The sequence below is a fragment of the Lutra lutra genome, chromosome 16, assembly GCF_902655055.1.
Source record: "Lutra lutra chromosome 16, mLutLut1.2, whole genome shotgun sequence".
Taxonomy (NCBI): Eukaryota; Metazoa; Chordata; class Mammalia; order Carnivora; family Mustelidae; genus Lutra; species Lutra lutra.
The window spans coordinates 31,893,371-31,916,076 of record NC_062293.1 but is presented as its reverse complement, the minus strand read 5'-3'; the positions used below and the strand labels follow the sequence as shown (position 1 = coordinate 31,916,076).

Here is a 22,706-nt window from a genome sequence, read left to right as displayed (position 1 = left end):
CCTTTGTGGTAGAATGCAATGGTGCACCCTGAAACCGTAGCCTTGAACAAAAAGCCATACTGGAGGCCAAAATGAGGAAAGGAAGTTTCCTGGCCGCTAGGAGGGAGAGGCCCGCAGGCTGGGGTGGCTACCCTGGGTTAGGATATGACCCACCCCTGCAGGGTGGGTTTATCATCCCCACTTATCCGAGGAGCAACGTGAGCACAGGGCAACTGCCCACGATCCCACCTTCCCCACACCAAGGTCCCACCATCCTCCCCGAGTCTGTACTCTAAACCTTCTTTGCTACATATTTCCATGGCCTCTGCTCGGGCCGGTCGCCTTTTTCTCTGGACATTTCCCTTTCCTCGGTCACCCATCCAGCACTCATTGGTTGAGCACCTGTTCTATGGAGAACAGTGTTCTAGGCACTGAGAATGTACCGCATTCAACACAGGCAGGGGGTTCCCTCCCAGCAAACCTATCTTCAACGTAGAAAGGGACAAAAGGATCAAAACAAACAAAAGTGGCCCAGCAGTACCACGCGTGAGTCCACGAATGCCGACATGTGCTCCTCCATCAGCCCCCCGGGAGCCCACGCAGGCTCTAATTTCCACTTCCTCTCTCGTAACTCCAGACCCATCTATCTATGCCTAACCCCTGCCACTGTCCCTTCTAAGGAGGCCGCAGCACAATATACAGGTGATGAAGTTACAGGATACTCCTTGTTGTGGGCAACAGCCCCACGCAACTGCCAGCTGGGGGCCCTACAGTTCTGCCAGGAAAGGGCTCTCTCTCTGGTTCCCGCCCCCATTCCCAGCAGGGGCACGTCCAGAAAGATGATTCTCCCATTTATCTGTCTGACTAGAAACAGTGTCGGGGAGCCTGGGTGGCTCAGTTGGTTAAGCGTCTGCCTTTGGCTTAGGTCATGGTCCCAGGGTCCTGGGATCGAGTCCCATCTATCTGACTAGAAACAGTGTAGGGGAGCCTGGGTGGCTCAGTTGGTTAAGCGTCTGCCTTTGGCTTAGGTCATGGTCCCAGGGTCCTGGGATCGAGTCCCACATCGGGCTCTCTGCTCAGCAGGGACCCTGATTCCCCCCTCCCTCTGCTGCTCCCCCTGCTTGTACGTGCTCTCTCTCTCTGTCAAATAAATAAATAAAAACTAGAAAGGAAGGAAGGAAGGAAGGAAGAGAAAGGAAGGATGGATGGGTGTTGACCCCATATCAAACAAACCCCAAACCACAGTCAGAGTCAAGCTCAGCCTGGACACCTCTTGTAGCACCAGCCCTGCGGTGACATCCTACACCTGCCCTAAGCTCCCCTATATTGTCAAAACCTGGCACTACCTGCTCACCTAGAGACATCATCTAATCTAATAAGCTATTCCCCCGACCACCCCTCCATAACTTAAACATAACCCCCTGTAATGGGTCTTCTGAAAACCATACCTACAGCAAACATTCCAAAGCCTTGACTCCAAAGGCATGAGTGCGGGACGTCCAGGAGACTAGCACGGAAGAAAGGGAAACAGGGTCTTGAACAAAAGTAACACAACCTGTAGTTTATGAACGACTGGTACAGGCAATAGCTCATTAACTCCGCACAAGGTAAGGTATATAATATTATCTGTGTGTGACAGGTAAGAAAACTCAGAATTCAGCCCTTATTTATTAAATAAGGAGGTTCAGAACTGAAATAATTTGTCAAAGTGGCAAAACTGGGACTCGGGTCCAGGACCTCCAACTTCCAAGCTGTATCATTTTTCTCCTCTATCCTATGCCATACCACGTGGTAGGAACTTAAATCCATGCACCACTTTGTCTTTCGCAGTAAGCTGTATTCAAAATATACCTCTATTTTTCACTGAGATGATGCAGTGATACGCCACAATTAAAATGGTGGTTTTACAACCATCTAACGACATGTAAAAATTATTATAAAGTGATCTTAAATGAGAAAAGCTGAACACACACACACACCCCATGGTTTGATTCCAATTCTAGCTTTTTTCCAGTTCTGTTTTTATTTTTTAAATAATTTTTTTTAAAGATTTTTTTATTTTATTTATTTGAGAGAGAGACAGTGAGAGAGAGCATGAGCGAGGAGAAGGTCAGAGAGAGAAGCAGACTCCCCATGGAGCTGGGAGCCCGATGCGGGACTCGATCCCAGGACTCCCAGGATCATGACCTGAGCCGAAGGCAGTCGTCCAACCAACTGAGCCACCCAGGCGTCCCAACCCAGTTCTGTTTTTAAATAGACATGTACACATAAAAATGATAAGACACCCAAACATTAAGTTGTTGTTATCTCTAAGTAGCGGGATTACGAACTTCTTTTCTTTATGCCTTTCTATAATGCAGTACCTCTTCCGTAAGGAGCAGACATTCATTCTTCAATTTGGAAAAACACATTAATAACTGTTACTCCTGGAAAGACAGAAGCCACAGTTTTGGCCCGGAGGCAGGCCAACCCATGATGTGAAGTTGGATCCCCTCCCCCGCCCCGACCCAAGTCACTGCCCAGCGGAGGACTCAGCAGTGGTGCCAACACCAGCCGCTTGGGGCCAAAGGGGCCCCCACCATGGAAGAGTCACCAGGGAGTCTCCCCACACCTGAGCACCGAGGCTAGCCGGCGACTTAGGGGCAAGTGCCTTCCCGGAGGACAGAACCCAGCTTCTGGTACACACCAGCCACAAGGGCTGGACACTGAGGAAAGAAAATGAAGACTGTGAGGCGGGGCCTGAAGACAAATGGCCTTCAAAGACAACAAGACGATTTCTCAGCTGTGCCTCTTAGCATGGACCGCACCAACGCCACCAAACAGCACCAGCGAAACGTGACCCCAAAAGGGTTCCTGGTGTCAATCCTAGATCACAGCACTAGAAGATCATGAGCAACACGGTGGGGCCTTCGAAAAGAAAATGAGGTCCCTTTGAGCAAGGATGGTGTCCCAGGCTGATTAGCAGGCTTCTGTGTAGCCAATGTCCCCGAGTCTGTCTCTGGAAACCTAAGCTGGAAAGCTGAACAGAGAAGACATTTTTTTTTTAAAAGATTTTATTTATTTATTTGACAGAGAGATCACAAGTAGATGGAGAGGCAGGCAGGGGGGTGAGGGAAGCAGGCTCCCCGCTGAGCAGAGAGCCCGACGTGGGGCTCGATCTCAGGACCCTGGGATCATGACCCGAGCCGAAGGCAAAGGCTCTAACCCACTGAGCCACCCAGGCACTCCCGGAGAAGACAATTTTAAGAGCTGGAAGAAATGGCAGTAGTGAAGCTCCAGGAGAAGCCGGCTTCAGTGCTGTGAGAACTCTCAGGCCGCCAGCCAAAAACCCTGTCCATGAACTTGGAAGCAGACCCTCCAGCCCAGGCAAGCCTCCAGACGACTGCAACCCTGAACCACTGAGGACTACAACCTTCTGAGTGACCTTGAGCCAGAACCACCCTGATGAACCCACTCCAGATTCCTGACCCTCAGGTGCTCTGGTGAGAGAACACACGTTTACTACTTTAAGCTGCTAAATTCTGGGGTAATTTGTTACAAAGCAGTGTGTAATTAATTCAGGTTTTGGTTCCAGCACAGAAGAGCTCAACAGACTCTTGGTTTCAGCTCAGGTCATGATCTCAGGTTTGTGAGATCGATCCTTGTGTCAAGATCCACGCTCAGCATGGAGTCTGCTTGGGTTCCTACCCCTTTCTCCCTCTGCCTCCCCACTCTCTCAAAATAAATAAATAAATCTTTAAAAAAAAAAAAAAAAGGGCGCCTGGGTGGCTCAGTGGGTTAAGCCACTGCCTTCAGCTCAGGTCATGATCTCAGGGTCCTGGGATCGAGTCCCGCATCAGGCTCTCTGCTCAGCAGGGAGCCTGCTCCCCTCCCCGCCGCCTGCCTCTCTGCCTGTTTGTGATCTCTCTCTCTCAAATAAATAAATAAAATCTTAAAAAAAAAATGCCACTGTATTAATTGCAAGATGCACCCAAAGTGGAAAGGTTTTCAAATGCTGAGTTCCACCTCCACAGCTGTTCCCTCCAGCTCTTCCCGCCAGCACTGGAATAGGCCTCGAGCTACTCAGGCCAAAAACCTTGGCCTTACTCTGGATTTTCCTTTTCCCACACTTGGCCACACCCCAGTCTTCAAAGAATCCCCTAGGTTCTACCTTCAGGATGTACCTGGAATCGAACTACTTCTCACCAGCTCCTCCCACTACCACCCTGTCCCTGGACAACTACAGTGGCTTCCAAGCTGGCCTCCTTGCTTCCACCTTTGCCTCGCTGCAGTCCACGTGCCACACGGCAGCTGGAGGTCCTTCCAAGGTATGAGCCGTCTCTCATCAATCCTCTGCCCAGATCCTACTGTGGCTTCCCCCTTGTAAGCAGAATGAACACCCACGTCCTTACCAGGGTTTTAGTAATCTGGTCTTCCTGCCTGCCCAAGCCGGGCTCCTTTCACAAGCCCCTAACCCAGGCCACACAGCCCCTCCTGCTGTTTGTCACACAAGCAAGCCTCTGCCTCCAGGACTGTGCCCTCCCTGTGCCTTCCACCTGGAGCACTGTCCCCAGGGAGCACTCACAAAGGTTTCCACACAAACAACACCTCCCAATAAAGGTCCTGCCTGGCAATCCTCCCTAAAACGACACTCTCCTCCCCATCGCAGTCTCTATGCCCTTACTCAGCTTTCTTTTTTCATAACCGACATATGATATGCATTTGTCTTAATGTTCCATTGTCAAGATGTTGTGAAGTTTACTGCAACATCACCAGTGGCTAAACCAGCTCCTGGCACAGAGGACGTATTCTTTATATACACCAACAGTCAGCGAACTTTTTCATAAAGGGCCAGACCAGTAAATCCCTTACAACCTCTGCTGCAACTACCCAGCTCTACCGCGGGAGCACGAAATCAGTGGCAGAGGACACACAAACAAATGAGTGTGGACGAGTTCCAATAAAACTTTATTTAAGAAAACAAGTGGTGGGCCACATGTGACCCTCAGGCTGTACTGTGCCAACCCTGACATACCTCATTCATTCATTCATTCATTCAACATACATTTGCCACTCAAACAGGACTGTTTCCCATCTTCAAGCTGGATAATAAGGAAGGACAGATGGAAAACACCTCTCAGGGCTCTGGGCAGAATTCACAAAGCGTTCTCTTGCAGTGAAATGCTTAATAAAAACCCAAATGGACAACGGGCTGTCTCATCATTTTCTGGGGTCTTTCAGCACAGATTAGATGTTCTCATCCAGTTCAGGAGGTGGCTGATCCAAAGGCAGGCAGTGGGCCAGCTTCACCTCTTTCATAGTCTCTTGAGGACTGCAAGGCAGGGCCAGGTCTAAGTTCTAGCATGTCCCACCTCTGCTCGAATGACATTAACCAGTTATTACGTTATCCGCTTCAGGAGAAAACCTACGATTCATGCTCACTAACGTCTCAAGGGTGGAGTCAGGGGTGAGCTGGGGGGTTCAGGAGGACATCAACGAAGCCAAAATATGTCCAGAGGAAAATAACCTGGCCACCGATGGGTTCCAGCGCAACATCAAAGAACAAGCGTGAAAACAAACACGCAACCTGGCAGTCAGGCTACTCGACAAAGATTACGCTTATGTTAAATTCACCACCAAGAACGAAGGTGGATACCTACAGGGCACTGCTTAAAAGAAAAAAAAATGCACATGCTCAAGTCTTTCTGCTTTAATTGTCGCTAAATTCATAGTTCAGTGTCTCCTACTAGCCTTAGCTTGTTTCTCTTTCCAAGCCCTTTTGCTCCAGCGCAATCCATTGGAGGAGACACTTTAATGAGATCTTGGGGAGTGCTGCTCTCAAAGGTGCTCCCCAGCTGCCCTACCAGTCCTCAGGCGCCCTGAAAGCTGAGCCTCTGTGCACATTCACCTTCGGTGGCCGCCCAGATAGCACCCCCGGGGAAGGTGTGAGTCTTACCATTTTTAATCACCACCTACCCAGATGGCAGGGGACCCTGATGGGCTGTTTCATTTCATCCCACTCTCAGATTTTATCAGCATTTTGCCACTGTCAAAGAGCAGGGAAGAAAGAGGAATCAAAAACGTTTTCATTCCAGAGTACTTCTGACTTTCTCAACCCACTCTCAATTTTGGTTATCTTATTTCAAACTCAGGAGAAACTCACAAGCAGTAGAGCAAAGGCCTAAATCTCCACGCACCCACGTGTTCCGCAAATACCGACCGAGTGGCCACTGAGAATGTATAGGTAGGGGTGAGGTGTAGTGAGGATAGTCCTCGCTTCCCGGGAGGTAACAGGACGGTGGAACAATCTCCACGGTACCATAAGGAAACTACGGCCCAGAGAGGAGCAAAGTGACCTTCTAAGGAAAAGTGGCCAGTGAGGGTGAACCCCTCACTGCCAAGCCAAACAGAGAAATGGGGGCCAGTCACATGGTAGCTGAAAACAAGGTAAAGTACTTTATCATTTTCTTGATCTTCTGGAGAAGTATGCCAAACCTAGAAGACAAATCTTTTTTTTTCCCCTTAATAAAAAAAATTTTTTTTAAAGGTTTTATTTATTTATTTGACAGAGAGAAACTGCAAGTAGGCAGAGAGGCAGGCAGAGAGAGAGGGAGAAGCAGGTTCCCTGCTGAGCAAAGAGCCTGATTCAGGGCTCGATCCCAGGAGGATCAAGACCTGAGATCATGACCTGAGCCAAAGGCAGAGGCTTAACCCACTGAGCCACCCAGGCGCCCCTAAAAAAAAAACAACAACAACAAAAAAAAAAACTGATTTTTAAGGTACGACCACACCTTGGCTAATTATACCAGGATAAAGTGGGCTTGGTAGATCAAGAATTAGTCTAAGAAAAATCAGAGTTAGAGGACAAGGAAAAAAGGGATCAGATGTCGTGAAATTTCCAAGGAAATGGAAAAACTAATGCCAGAGAGGGGTGCCTGGGTGGCTCAGTCGGTTAAGCGTCTGCCATGATCCCAGGGGCCTGGGACAGAGCCCCACACATCGGGCTTTCTCCTTCTCCCTCTGCCTGCCACTCCCCCTGCTCATGCTCTCTTACTCTCTGTCAAATAAATAAATAAAATCTTTAAAAACAAAACAAAAACCTAATGCCAGAGAGTAGTAATTTGCTAGAAACAGCTATAACGTCCAGGCTGTCCATATGTGCCAAGGCACAGTTCTTAGGGTCTTTGGTGTTACCTAATTCATTCATCCTCACTACGACCCTGTGAGGAGGAGATATTATCGACCCTATTTTGCAGATGAGAACACTGGGGAATAGAGAAGTTAAATAATTTGCCCAGGGTCACACAGCCAATAAAGTGATAGAGCCAGGATTTGAACCTTTTCTGTCTTGCCCCTAAATCCGTACTCTTAAATATTATACTCATCAGAATTAGCCTCGGTCTCTCTCAGAAAGCTTTTGCATATATTCTTCCAGCAGCATGAAATCTTTGCAATCTCCTTTTTAGTGTGTGTGTGTTAAAAGTATTTTTTTTTTTAACCACAACTCTTTGCAAAAGGGCTCTGAGATGTTGAACAAAAAGAGACATAAAACCAACGATAAAATTAAAATTTTTTAAAAATCCTGCACAAGCCAAGGTATGTTACCAAGACACCAATAATGAGGCTGATGACTATTCACATCTGGTGCGAAGCTTCCTGGCAGCCCAGGTAAAAAAGGCAACATGATCAGTTAGAAAACTGTGTATATCAAAAGGAGAAAAGCTTATCAGTTTCTCTAAAAGAACCAAACTTTTCTTATTACTAAACTTCTGTAGAATTTCTCACTGAGTAATATGAAAAGAATACAGTGAGGTTATAGACAAATGTCCTCACTGACATTTTTTTTGGTAGGCTTTTACAATGCTGTAACACTAAAAGCAACTCAGGACAAGGCAATTCTATAAACAGCTGGGGTCATAGTGGGAGGATATAGCTTTCTGGGGAGAGAGCATCACCCTAGATGCTAGAAAGGCATAAAGTTACAAAATCGAAAGAATTACAAAAACTTTTCTCCATAAATCAGCAGATCCTTGGGAGTGATTGATGTGCCTTCATTGCTCTAAGAAGCCCCTGGGGAACACAAGACAGTGAGGCAGGTGAATAGAGAGGAAGCTTACACACCAGGCAGCCCCATGAAACAGGGCTTCAGGAATCAGCAGGGCGTCCATGCCCACATCCCTACGGCTCAGCTGCATCTCCCGGGGTTTTCAGGTCTTGCTTGGCGGTGGCAGAAGGAAAGCAACAGCCATCTGCATGACCAAGCCCCAACATGGGTTACCCACAATAAGTGAGAGTCTACCCTTGCAGCATATTCCTTTCTATGCCATCTCAACTCCGCCACTGAAGAAGCTACTGGAAACCCAAGTTCCTATCTCCTCAGCCTGGCTCCTTCCCCAGCGCAGAGGCCTGAAGAAACAAAGTGTCTGCATTTGGTTCAGGGTTCATCAAGAAACCCCCTGGAAACACAGATGGGAAGACTGGCCAGTGGGTGTCCTGGGTCAGTACTTCCAGAAGTTTCATTATTTGGTTTCAAGTGCTTTAAGACACAAAGACACAGAACCTCTTTGAGTTAGGAACCGAATGTGATCCGATCTTCCATCTCACCAAAAAAGACATCAAAGTCTTATTTGAGGTCACATGCACTGGAAACTTGAACTCCAGGGTCCCACCCCTGGCCGGTACTCCTTCTACCACATTATCATGCTGCCTCGAAATGTGAAACATGAAACCCAAGTGTGTTTGAAACTCCCCATCCTCTTCAATACTCTATTAGGATAGAGACCAAGGACTCCTAGCGCCTGGGGATGAGGAACACTTGAAACAAGTCTTACCAGGCTCTGAATCATGCACGGGTCCTTTATCTGTTTAGAAGGCAGAAATGCATTGAGGCTTTTTGGAGCACAGGTCGGGAGCAGAGGGCAATCAAGAGGCACAGACATGCTGTGTGCAACATGCACTTGGCCCAGAGCTGCGGGAAACCACGGCGGAGCTGAACGCTCAGGGCCACAGCTTTCCCCTGCACTGAAGGCCTTCTGTCCAGATTGCTGACTAAAAGAAGTTGGAAACTCTATCATCCACCCTCCCGGATCATTATTCAACAACAAACAGGAGCTATTTTTAGAACTTTTTCCATGAAGGCGCCCTAGGCAAAGGCCACCAACCTCTGAGACGCAGGAAGGTTAAACAAGGCTATCGGACCAAAAAAAAAAATTTAATAGGCAAGTTTCATTTCATATTCCTCTGCTCAACACAGCTTCTGATTTTATAAATGGACCTTAAAATTAACAGGAGGACAGGCAGCTTTTCCCAGGAGCCTCTGTGTCCGTTCTGCAAAATTACATAACTCAGAAAACGAAGGCTCTGATTTGATTATGCTTTCGGCAGCCGGCTGGCTGAGCGAAGTTCACCGTGCACGTCATTGTTCCCCGAAAGGGACTCAAACACGGAGAAAGGGACTCAAACACGGAGAAGCCGGGCAGGAGAGAGGGAAGCAGCACAAACCCTTTTGCACTAACTCGTGTAAATACATCTTTGAGAAACCTCTTTACACCCTCAGTGACCCCTCCCCAAACACCAGCAGATGGACTCCCCAGTAAAAACCCTTCCACGCATTTCTGGGCCACCCACACTGGGTAAGAAATGGCACATTTTGGAGCTTGGGTTCACCGTGCTGTCCGCCCCTAATGGAGGTTTATACGTGCCTCCCACGTAGGGGCATCGTTAGAAGGAATCAAATAATTTACTGTTGAACACTCCGAGGTTCAAGGACAGAACATGCTCTTGGGAATGCAAAATATTGCCATTTACCTTAAAAAAAAAAAAAAGTTTATTTACTTGTCTTTTACAACCAAGCCAAAGGAAATACAGTGTTTTCCAAATGTAGTTGGAGGTGCTGAAAACCCCTTTAATAATCCCATTTCTACAAAATGTAGAGCTGTTTTGCAGGAGGAAATTCAAATAAGCCCCTGGAGTCATTTCTCTCTGCAGGTGAGGTAACTTGTGTTCCCAGCATCCTCCAGGTATCTCATTGGTTGGGGGGGGGCGACCCACAGCATGATTCCTGGGCACACACTGGCTGGTGTCTCCCCTCCCCTCCTGCCCATGACAGGTCTCCTCTCTTAATCATTCACAAATATTGAAATGAGCTTAGATTCCTAGCAGAGGGCCCCGAAGCCAAATGAGTGAGAAACTGCCAGCAAGATAACCAAATGCACTCACATAATTTGGCAGAATACATCAAAAGCCCTCGCTCCCCACCCAAAAACACACAAACTCTGACCCAGCCACCATTCCACACAGAGGAATGTCTCCTCAGGCAATAATCAAACAAGTGGGGTTTTTTTTTTTTTTTTTAAAGTGGGGGAGGCTATTCAGGGAACTACACTGTCACACTGTTTATCCAGGCAAAGCTGAGCCACCCAGCTGTCCAACCCCAGAGGATTAGTTAAATGAGGTTATATCCATACAACAGAGCATTCTGCAGCCACTGAAAACCTTGACCGTGAGGGGTGTACACAGGGTGAAAACGGCAGGCAGAGCAAGTTAGAGAGTGTGTATGATGTGATCTAATTCTTTAAAAGAGAAGTAGATGCACATTCATGAGTCTAGAGAAGCCGGGCTAAGAACAGCTATCTACTGCATGATTCCAACCAGACCACACGTTGGAAAAGGTGAAACCAGCAAGACGATAAAAAGAGAACTAGTCGCCAGGGAGGGGATGGGGATGAATTTCTGTAGCAGTGAAAACACTGTATGATATTTTCATGGTGGCTACATGTGTCGTTTTACATTTGTCCAAACCCACAGAATGTACACCACAGAGTGAACCCTAAGGTGACTTATACACGTTGGGTGATTGCGATGTGTCAGTGTGAGTTTGTTAATCGTAACAAACGTCCGGCTCTGGTGGGGGGGTATGAATGATGGGGGAAATCTCTGTGGGTGTGGGGACAGGGGGAATAGATGGGAAATCTCTGAATCTTCCTCTCAATTTTATTGTAAACCTAACACCACTCTAAAAAACTAAGTCTTAGGTGCCTGGGTGGCTCAGTTAGTTATGCAACTGCCTTCGGCTCAGGTCATGATCCTGTAGTTTCAGGATGGAGTCCCGCCTCAGGCTCCCTGCTCGGCAGGGTGTCTGCTTTTCCAGCTGACCTCTCTCCTCTCATGCTCTCACTCTCTGTCTCAGATAAATAAATGAAATCTTAAAACAAACAAACAAACAAACAAAAAAACACCAACAACTAAATCTTGGGGTCCTGGATGGTTCAGTCGGTTAAGCATCTGCCTTCGGCTCAGGTCATGATCCCCGGATCCTGGGACTGAGTCCCGCATCCGGCTCCCGGCTCTGTGAAGAGTCTGCTTCTCTTTCTCCCTCTGCCCCCTCCCCACCCATCACTCATGCTCATGCTCTGTCTCTCTCAAAAAATAAACATAATTTTTTTTTAAATTAAAAATTAAGTCTTTTTTTTAATTTTTAAAGAACAGAAATATATACAAAGTTGTATCTATATTTACACTGGAGCACCTAGAAGGACAGAAATACAGAAGTCAGCTAGCCAGATGCATGGACTACAGAGATAGGTAAGAGCTGATATTGGTATTTTGGGAGATTTTATCATGGATCTTTTTATGTTACACTACTTTTGAGCCCAGTGTATTTTTTAGAGCATGAACTTTGCTGAGGACAACAGGCAGTAAAAAATATGAATAAAGATGGGGCACCTGGCTGGCTCAGTTGGTGGAGCACGTGACTCTTGCTCTCAGGGTTGTTAGTATGAGCCCCACGCTGGGTGCAGAGATTACTTAAAAGTAAAATCTTTGGAAAAAATACATTAATAAAGAAAACAAGAAAAAAACAAATCCGTGCCCTGCCCCCATCCCCACTAACAGCAAAGCCTCTGCATACTTAATCTGCTAAGAATTGGGGGGAGGCAAGTTCTCACCCATCCTGGAAAAAGGCAGTTGGTCTCTACCTATTTGCAGTCAAGGGCAAATTTCTGGTCCTGAACAGAATGAGGAGCTTGTGCCACAGGTCCCTCTTAGCAGGGTCTACTCACAAACTAGGGCCTTCCCAGCACAACCCAATCAGCCAGTAACCTCGAGGGCATCTGGGAGAGGCTCTGGTTTTGTGACATGATTATAAAAGCAGCTGCCACCATAACTGTTGGAATAGACATGATCAATCCTCAGTTTTGTCTGCGCTAAGCTCAGAAAATAGATCCCACCCGTCCCCCCAACACACACACCCCACACTCCTCCTTGATGCTGCAGAGAAGGCAGTGGTGAGTATGGAACATTTCTTGTGTTCTCGGACTCTGTCTGCTACCTATTCAGGACTCAGGTGGTCAGCCGACGAACTAACAATCACCGCAGCATTTCCAGAGTCAGGGCCGAAAACCACACAGCCTAGCCCTCATCCCCAGGGGCTGTCCTGGGGCAAGAGAAAAGGCACCTGCCCACTGAGCGGGGCATCAGAGTTGGGTCCCTGCAATGCACACCAGCTGTGCAACCTCAGGCAAGTCACTCTACCTCTCTGGGTCTCAGGTTTGTCATCTTTCTATATGCTGGACAAGGTGAATGCAAAGATAGTTGTTCCTCTGGATAATCTGTTTCTGCAAGTCCATTTCATACTCAGGAAAACACTCAATAACCACGGAGATTTTTTTTCTTTTTTAATTCCTACATCCAATCCCTTTACTAGCCCATCGAAAATGCTCCAGGGATGAAACATACTCTTCCAACTCTGTGGCAACAAGAAACCGTAAACCCCGTAGTTAAGACAAGGCAGAGAGCGAAGACAATGCTTCCATGTTCTCCTACAACTTCACCTGAGCTGCTAAGCACAACACCCCAAGCCTCCATGGAGGCAGAGGAGCCCAGTGGTTAAAAATCTGGCTGCCTGACTTTGGAAAACAGTATGGGGGTTCCTCAGAAAGTTGAAAACAGAGCTATCCTATGACCCAGCAATCGCACTACTGGGCATTTACCCTAAAGGTACAAATGTAGTGACCCAAAGGGGCACGTGCACCCGAATGTTTATAGCAGTGATGTCCACAATAGCCAAACTATGGAAAGAGCCTGATGTCCACCAACAGACGAATGAATAAAGAAGATATGGTATCTATATACAATGGAATACTATGCATCCATCAAAAATGAAATCTTGCCATTTGTAATGACGTGGATGGAACTAGAGGGTATTATGCTAAGCAAAATATGTCAATCAGGGAAAGATAATTATCATATGATCTCACTGGTATGTGGAATTTGAGAAACAAGACAGACAGTACAGGGGAAGAGAGGGAAAAATGAAACAAGATGAAACCAGAGAAGGAGACAAACCATAAAAGACTCTTAATCTCAGGAAACAAACCAAGGGTTGCTGGGAGGGAAGACAGTGGGAAGGACGGGGTGGCTGGGTGATGGACACTGGGGACGGTATGTGCTATGGGGAGCGCTGTGAACTGTGTAAGACTGATCAATCGTGGACTTGTACCCCTGAAACAATACATTATATGTTAATAATAAAAAAAAAAATCTGGCTGTCTGAATTTAAATCCTATCCCTTCACTTCCTGGCCATGCGATCCTGGGCAAGCTACCTAAGCAGCAGCTGCCTCAATTTCCCCATCTATAAAACAGGGATAAAATAAGTACCTTCTTATCAGACCATTGTGAAGGTCAAATGAGCGGAAACAAGTGGGCATTTAACACGAAGCCAGGCACTCAGTGAGCACTTAATAAATGTTAATAAATGCTAGCTGTTATTATCCATTCATCCAATGGACTCTTACTGTGTATTTATTCTAACAGTGCCAGTTACTCTTGAAGACTCTAAGGGAACACGAAAATGTTGAACAGGACACAGTCCAAGACCTTTAGTGTCTACTGGGAAAAAGCCAACTTGAACCAGTAAATACAGGTCCATGCTCCCTTATCCAAAGCCCTTGGGCCAGACAGGTTCAGGCTGAGATGTTTCTGTTCAGACAGGTAACAGGTGCACATGCCATATATAGATGGCAAACTGATGCCATATAGTCACAAGGTATCAGGGGTCCTCCAATAAAGCAATAGCAAACCAAATGCGGGCAACAGAAAAGGCTTCACCAAAAAGGCACCACTGAAGATGAAACTTGAACGGGCAACAGGAACCCCGGTGAACTAGGTGGGTGCGTATTTCTGGCCAGCAGATGCACAAGCGGGGAAGTCAGAGCCAGCAGAGAACGTTCAGAACTGGCAACAGGCTGAAGGGTCCAACCTTAGACGTGTGCACGGGGCGGGCAGGAGGAGAAGCTGGGAATGAGGACAGAGTCAGATCCTGAATGGCCCAGGAGCCCTGAAGACCTCCCATCAGTGCCCTCAGCTTCAGAATCTGAAGCAGGGAGAACAGGACCAGATTGGCATTTTTGCGAAATCCCCCTGGGTGGCCGCCCAGTAAAAAGGCAGGAAGAGGAAGAGAGGGAGGAGGTGCCCAGCCAAGGAGACTGTGCCTGAGGTCAGGGAAGAGACAATGATGCCAATGCAGGCCACGCAGGCAGTGAAGGGAAGGGAGAGCACCTTCGAGGTGCACACACTCACCTCCAACTGTGCTGAGGAGGTAATTAGTGCCAGAAAGCCCAGACCTGTCACAGGCAAGGTCTCACCGAGGCCCTTTTTCCAGAGGCCACGTTCTGATGTACCAAGGGACAAAGTGACAATTTTAACAGCCCCAGATGTGAGCTGCAGCAGCCCAAATCCTTACTCCCTCTCCCCTCCCTCCTCCAGGTTACAGCTGGTTGGGAAAGTACCGTGGTCAGGTACACGTGACCCGAGTCCGTCCTGGTGCCTGCAGCTCAGAAGTCTGAGAAGACCCAGCAGTGGGTCACAGAGGTGGGGACAGCATCTGCCACCCGTCCTTCTGAGCCATGGGGCTGACATTCCATTTGCCGAGCAGGGTGACCAGGAGATACTAGAGGTGAAGGTCAAGGTCGGGAAGGAGTCAGCCTCTTCTGACAGTGCAGATGACCTACAGCCATCCACTCGTATGTAGTCACTACCCTCCCCCAATGGAAAGCAAAACCAACTAAAACAGAACCCTAGCCTGAAGCCAGGGAAGAGGAGTTATTTCAGGGAGACGGGAGAGCTCCGAGTGGCATCTGGGAGACTGCTCTCCCCCCCCCTAATACCCCAACTTACCTACCGATACCTCCAGGTACTGAAAAGCTGAGGGCTAAAAAGAAGGGTCCACCATCAGAGGACGGAAAGGAAGTGATGGACCAGGCCAAGGACCTCTTGGAGGAACCACCTGGTGACTCAGAAGTCCCACCTGCCACCCCTGGCGCCCCCACCCTGACCGCAGCTTCAGGCTCCACACACAAAACCTCCAAATCCTTTAGAACAGGGACCACCCGTTCCTCCTTTCATCATCCTAAACATAATCTCCTGCGAAACCGAGCCATCCCCCAAAAGAAAACCATCTCAGGAGAACCTGTGGGAAGAAGGCTCCTTGTAGAGCAGGAACCAACAGGGGCGATGAGTAAATGAACAAAAACACACATGCACATACACGCACACACACTCAAATTCAAAACCTAGAGAGTGTTTCACATTAGCGAGCGCTGGTGTAGCCAACAGCCAGTGCATGGTCCGCCTGGAGGCCTTTCCTGACCACTGCAGGGGCAGAAGGTTTGCCGGCCTTCATCCCTCCTGTCCTACCCACCCTGGAAACCAGAAAGAGTCCCTCCTGTTGAGGCCACAAGGCACTGGCTTGGACAAGAGCCCTCCCACGCAGCCATGGTGACCCCCCGGGAACCTGGGCCCCAGCACTGCCAGGGACATGGTGCCCATGAGAGGAAGCGCACATCCCCCAACAGGCTGCTAGGGCAACAGCAAAGGCCTCCTCTGGAACTGGGAACTTGGAGCTTTGGCAGGATCTGCCCAGTGTCCAGCTGGCTAGGCGTTCTCCCTCCCTGGGCGTTCACCCAACTCCATCTACCCTGGGGGCAAGGAAAACCCAAAGTACTTCTCCAAAAGCATGGATCTCCCAAAAGTCCAATGTGGGGGGTGGTTCAGTGGGTTAGGGCCTCTGCCTTCGGCTCAGGTCATGATCCCAGGGTCCTGGGATCAAGCCCCGAATCAGGCTCTCTGCTCAGCAGGGAACCTGCTTCCCTTCCTCTCTCTCTGCCTGCCTCTCTGCCTACTTGTAACCTCTGTCAAATAAATAAATTAAATAAAACAAAGTCTAATGGGAAAAAGTGATGCTCTTGGTCAAAACCCTGATAAAAGCGTGTCTCATGTTTTTTTTTTTTTCTTTCCTACTTCCCTCCAGGATTTGGGACCTGCGTCTTTGAAGAGTCAGTCTGTGTAGAAGAGATGAAGAAATAGACTTATGGTTGACGCAAGGGGGTGATTTCCGGAGCGGGGCCAGGGGTTCTTGGGGTCAGCCACTTCTTTTATTTTATGACCTTGTACTATGGATGCTTGCAAACATTCACAAAAGTAAAGAGATTAATGCGATAAGCCCCCTGTACCCACCACCCAGCATCAATCACTACCAAAGCCAGGTCCACCTTGCCTCATCTGCCTCGCAGCGACCAGACTATCCTAACCAATGGCTTCTTTCTCAACCGGTCTTTAACCCACATGACACACAACTCCCAAGTGGGCTCTGCTCCCTGCCATGCACCCCTCACATGGTGATCTGGAAACCCTCCAAGTGTCCAACCGATCCAGAGAGACCTATGACCTTCACAACCGGGTTTTCCAGCTTGAAAACAGAGCAGGGGTACGAAGGAGTGGGTATGTTTCTGAGCACTCTGAGAAGCTGCTATCAACAGCTCCCTTGCAGGAGAAGGAAGAAAACCCAGGTCTCCCCAGATATCCGGAGCTCTCCCACACAACACCTCACTCCGATAACCGGGCTCAAAACCCCACCTGCCAGTGATGCCAGAGAGTCGCGCGGGGCTGGCTGTTTATGTTTGATTAAGGGCTGGTTTATGTTTCCTCGGGGAGTTTTTATTTCTATGCTGTTATTTCACCCCTAAAATTTACAGTGCCTGAATTCTTCCGCCCTGTTTGAGTCAACCCACTCCCGCCTCTTCCTAGTCTGTGAATGGCCAGAAATAGTTTCCATTGTCATTGACTTAAATTTCCCCTTTGATGATGGGAACAAATATTTTTCTTGCCCTTTCCTGAAACAGGAATAAATTTTTCCATTCAAGTCCTTCTAATCAGACTGTGCAGGCCAAAACCTGAGCACAGAGTGCAGAGGACACCCGAAGAGACGGGACGAGGTCCGTCTGCTCCTGCCCTTGGGGCTGGAGGAGCTCGCAGCAGCTGCCTGCTTCGTGGCGCCGCTGGGTCCATTCCCGAATCTCGCTCTCACAAATACTTCCTGAGCTCTGGTCTAGGTCCTGCAGGTACAGCTGCAAACAACACCCAGCCTGACCTACCCTCACGAACTTAAAATTTTTAAAACTACGGCAAAGCTTCCCAGCCCAACTCAAAAGGATTGCTTTGTTGCCTGTTGCATAAGAACAGCCAACAAACAGTCAGGCCCTTCCTTGTAAGACCACATCTCCCTCTCCAGCTCCCCTCCCCTCCCGGGTGTGCTCCTTTAGCACAAATCTGACAGCTCCCCAGGGGAGCAGGCACAACCCCCACCCCCCCACGAAAATCTACAGGCCTCATCCAGAAGAAAGCACTGAACGAAGCTGGCTATGACAGCGCTCTGTGTCTCCAGAGAAGCTGGCTCTATTTCCATGACTGATATCGCGGACAGGCCACGGGATATTGTGGACAGGCCACGGGAGAGCTGGGACGTCACAGGAGGGTGGGGTGGGGGGCTTCCTTGGATTGCTGTTTCTCCTTCCCTAATTCTGATCTAATGTTCTGAGTCACCTTGCCAAGGAAGGCGAATGGCGGCTCTCAAAGTGTTTATAATTACCATTGCTATCTGCTTGGTGGTGCACAGTAATAACGGAGAGATTAGGCCTGGAAGCCACAGGAGTGAGCTCGACGAGAACACGGCTTTCTCAGAAGCTGAAATAAGAGGCTCCTTCCTGGTCACTCCTGCCAGCCTGTCTGTCCAAGCCACGCTCAGAAGGTTCGGGGGTAATCAGGGTCCATGGGAAGCAGGGAGTGCCTCCCAACTCCAAATCAATGGCTCCCCATTATAGCCCAGAGTAAGAGAACCAGTGGAGTGTCCTTGCACCCTCGTCCCCCTGGTCCACAGGGGCTGGATGCAGGGCAGGAGGAAGGAAAGAGGACCCAGATGGAAGTAGAGCAGTGCGGCAGGGAACGGGCAAGGGGAAGGCTTAGATGCCCCTTTTCCATGTCTGGGTATGACCACAGGGCTCAGGCAGCTGCCAAAGCCCTTTAGGCCCCCATGTCTCTTCCTGTCCCCTCCCCTCCCTGGGCCATCCACCACAGGGCCCCTGCGTAGTTACAAAGACAGATGGCAGTCTGCTTACTATCTTCTTCTATCGGCACCTTAAGCTGGGGACCAGAGGCATCCCTCTACACGATCGCCTATTTCGAAGAGAAGAAAGCAAAGGAAGCTTGGGACTTAGAATTCTGGAAGAATTATTCATCCCCTTTGGGTGTCACTTAGCTCTTTGATGAGACTCTAAAAGTAGGAACCTCTGACCCTCCCCAGCTGTCTTGAAATATTACCTCCAAGCACTCTGCAAACCGGCAAGGAACATCTGACAGCGCCTTCCCCTGCGGTCCCCTCCCCGGAGGCCTCTCTGAACAGCCCCCGCATACCTAACAATCCCCTCAGCTACCTTCCTACAAATTGGCTTGCACCTAAAGGAGGTGAGGTATCACCTCGGGCCCAGATTCCGGTCCCCACATTAACGCCTAAATAAAAATAACTCTCTCCCCTCCCCCTGCAGAGGCACAAAGCTGACCATCCCAGTCTCCACAATAGAGCCAATGCCACACGGGTCATTCTCCACCCAGAGACGGCTTCCCAGTCCTCTCGAGACAAGACACTCCACGAAGTATTGAACAAGAAGGCAGACTGCAAGTGTTCACAATTGCCCTCAAGTCTCAGAGTAATTGTGTTTCTTTCGATCGGAACACAGTTCAGCAGCGAGTGTCCTGAAAAGTGGCAGGCGGCAGCCTGGTGACCACTTGAAGGAAGAAAGCATTCTCATGCCAGAGGAGAGAGCAAGACGGAGCCGAGGCAGGGGTTGGCAGGGGCCGGCGGGGGGCGGGGGAGGGTGGAGGACTTGCACCCACAACCCGCCTGAGGCCAGCCTTGAGGAGCGAGCCTCACCCCAGTCCCTCCGAAAGGCAGTCTGGGGAGGAGGTGCCACGCAGCCATGGACCAGCAGTGTGGCTGGAAGAGGAGCTGAGGCTTCCCCCCCTCTCAGAAATGGGCATCCAAAAAAAGCCTACTCAACAGGGCTCGGTTTTATTGAGGATGGAATCAGGCAAACGCGTCGAAAGCGCTGTGCCCAACACCCGTCATAAAGCGAGCTCTTGATAAAACCATCTGGTTGAATCCAAGGCCCCCCGGATTGCCAGATCCACCATCCTGACCCAACGCCTCCTGATTCTCTAATGCAAATGAAAATGCCTCTTGAATTGAAGTGATATGTATTTCCAGCGGGAATCTGGGCGTTCAAGTTCTTGTCCTGGCCGTGCCACCAAACCACTTGTGTGAGCTTGAGAAGGTCACTTCGCCTTCCATCTCGGTTTCCCTGTTGTGAGCCGAAAGAATAACAGTTTAAAACTTCTGGGGGCGCCCAGCTGGCTCGGGTGGTAGAGCACGCGACTCTTGATCCCAGGGTCTTGAGTTCAAGGCCCCAAGTTTGGCACAGAGCTTACTTTAAATAAATAATAAATTTTTTAAAATAATAAAAATTCTAACAAGGATCCCCAGTCACCGGTGACGGTATAGGATTTGCGTATTTTGGAACACCTTCTTCACAACCATCGGAAGAATGACCTCAGCCCACCCGGCCAGAAGGCGCTATTTCTGCATGACCACCGGCCGCCCCCTCACCAGCTTGGAAGGTGGCGCCACCAAGGCCACCGCTCCCACGCATTCTTGTCCTTTCAGGGCCCACACACCCCACGGCAGAGGGCCAAGCTTGGGGAAAGAGGGAGCGGTGGCCTTGCACTTGCCCTTCCTCAAGGCTGGCCCAGGAGCCGCAGGCGCCACACGAAGCCTGGTGGAGAGAGCGGTTTCCCCAGCCAGCTTCTCTGCTTCTCTCCTCCACCAGCTCCATAACCTACATTAGGACATTTACATTTAACAAATCAGCCACAGAATCCTAAGGAGCACAGATGTTCCTGCTGTGCAGTTTCTTCTTTGCACTTAAAAGGCAAAACAACACGAGAAAACACAAAAGGGGAAACTTGCAACTCAGACACTCCCTTTTCTGTAAGACCTGGATTTCGGGACAAGCTTAAAGTGCTTTGATGTCTGGCGACCCCCTCAAGACCCCCACAGGAACCTTTTTCCACCCAGGGTTCAGACAGGAGGTCCCCACGGTGGTTTCGGCTCAAGCTACTCATGGACAAGGCCAGCACCCTCAAAGCCGTCCACCCACCTGGGTCACTTGCCCCTCCGGAGCCCCCGTGACAAGGTGGAGGGGAAGAAAATGACACTGGAGAAGCCCCCGGAAGGCCATTACTTCTTTCTTCTGAGGTAAGGCAAGAGCCCCCAGACTGCCATTCAGAACACTGCCTCATGAGGAAGACGCAGATAAAGCCAGGAAAGAGTCTAGAATGGAAGAAAGGCTCCAGATGACTACCCACAGGAGAACGCCCACCCACCAGCAGTGAAAACCCTTGCTGGACCTCCTTCCTCCCCTTCGGGGTCCCCCTCGCCCACCTGCAGTCCTGCTGTAAACCCCAGCTCGGGGCACCTTTCCCAAGAGGCATGCCAGAGGCCATGGGGCTCCACGGCCCTGCACACCCTGGGCTCCACGGCTGCCAGCTGTGTGGCCTCAGGAACTTAGTGCCTATCTCAGAGTCCTGACTCCTCTGTCTGTCATCAAACCCCATTTCTGTCCTACCCACTTCGTGTGTCAAAACTACAAAATGTGATCTAGTCTTAGACGGCAGTTATTACCAAATTATGCTAATAGTGCTAATTGAGAATGTCGAAATTCTTTTAGGCATTAAGGCCTCTTTGTGCATATATTCTGCCTCCCTGATGGGACTGTGATTTCCCCCAAGGACAGAGGTTAGGTCTCCTTCTTTTTTCGAAATGCCACACATCACAGTCTCATCTGGTGACCAGGCTGAGGAGCTGGCAATGGAGGGCAGACCCGCTGCCGCCCCACCTCCTGGCCTTGACAGGCATGACTAATCGAGCGTGTGCTCCTTTGGCTGATCAGCAGCACTCCGGCAGGCAAACCACTTCCAATCCATCAGACATGGCAGAGGGGAAGCAAAGGGAATCTAAGCCCCTAGTCTAGAAGATACCTAAGAACACTGACATGAGCAAGTCCCAACCATTGACAGGCACTCCAAAAACAGCCCACCTACACAGATGGCCTCCGGGCATGCCTATGAACAGTGGAGACAAACAGCCTGATTCTATCTACCTTCCTTTTTTGCTGCCTCAAAGCCTTTTGAGAAGATCAGCAGGATGTAAATTATTAAATTATGATGCCTGGTGTCATATCACTAACAAGCCATCTATAATCTCTGACACAGGAGAAAGGGAACAAAGGACAGAATTTGTGATGAATCCATAAAACCAGGCCCCACGCTGTCACTCTGATCCTACAGCCACCTCTCAAATATCCAGAGTCAGATAAACCTCCCTCCCTGGCTTCATGTCCATCCAAAGACAAAAGGGGTCGGGGAGAGGCAAGCACAAGGAAAAGGAAGCAAAAACGCATATGCTCTTCCAAAGCCAAGAGCAGGAATGACCCCCAGCCTCATCCTCCTGGGCTTGTGAAGGACAGAGTGGCAGAGATCCTGCTCAGAAGGTCCCTCTCAGTTCCAAGAGGTTGAAGGACGGTGCATTTATGCTTTGCATCATCTACAACTTTGTGCCTTCCAAATAGATCTCTCCCATCGTCACCGTTGCAACCTTGGGCTGACAAGACAACAGGACATCGGCTGTCTTTCGAGAAGCACGTAACAAGGCCACACGGTAGTCACAGGCTGACCTTCTCTGAAGAACGCCTCCATCCCCTCAGTGGGCCCTCAGAAACTCTGGAATGATGATGATGATGATGACAAGTGGTGCTTTCAAAGCCCTCTCCTGTTTACTGTCTGGAGGCCTCTCCATACCCCTGTGAGAGTCCATATTCACATATCCCATGTACACCCTCCACCGTGGCAAAGACCTAATTTAGACGGAGGCAAATTAGCTCCGTGGGGTGAAATGCATTAACCAAGTCTCCCAAACAGCACAAATCTAATTAACTGAAAATCAAAACTGCAAAGCTGCCGAAAAAGATTTCCACGGAAGAAGTCTCCCAAGGATTGAAGAAAAGTTGTGGGCCATGTGACCTGCCTAATCCAAGTCTCACCGCTAAACTGGGATAAACGCTGTTTGGGTGTTTGGGTCTGTTTGCTTTTTCAGTCGTGTTTGTTTTCTCTAGATCACCTTTATCACCAGTGGGCTTTAGAGAGCTTATCTGGTGCGTGCAACAGCCATAAAAAGCATCCTTTCCGAGGAGTGGGCTCAGCCTTCAAGAACCTTCAGTGCTATGGGAAATAAGAAATACGAATACCATTTCCAGAGAACCGGGCTGGGAATTCCTCTTCCAACCACGCACATCTGCCCCACCT

At 49.2% G+C, this 22,706-nt stretch overlaps 1 protein-coding gene across 11 annotated transcripts in view; it reads right to left on the bottom strand.

The window, feature by feature from the left end:
* Positions 1-22,706, bottom strand: part of MSI2 (musashi RNA binding protein 2) — a 387,830-nt gene that overhangs the window by 313,477 nt on the left and 51,647 nt on the right. The gene's annotated exons all lie outside the window — the stretch shown is intronic.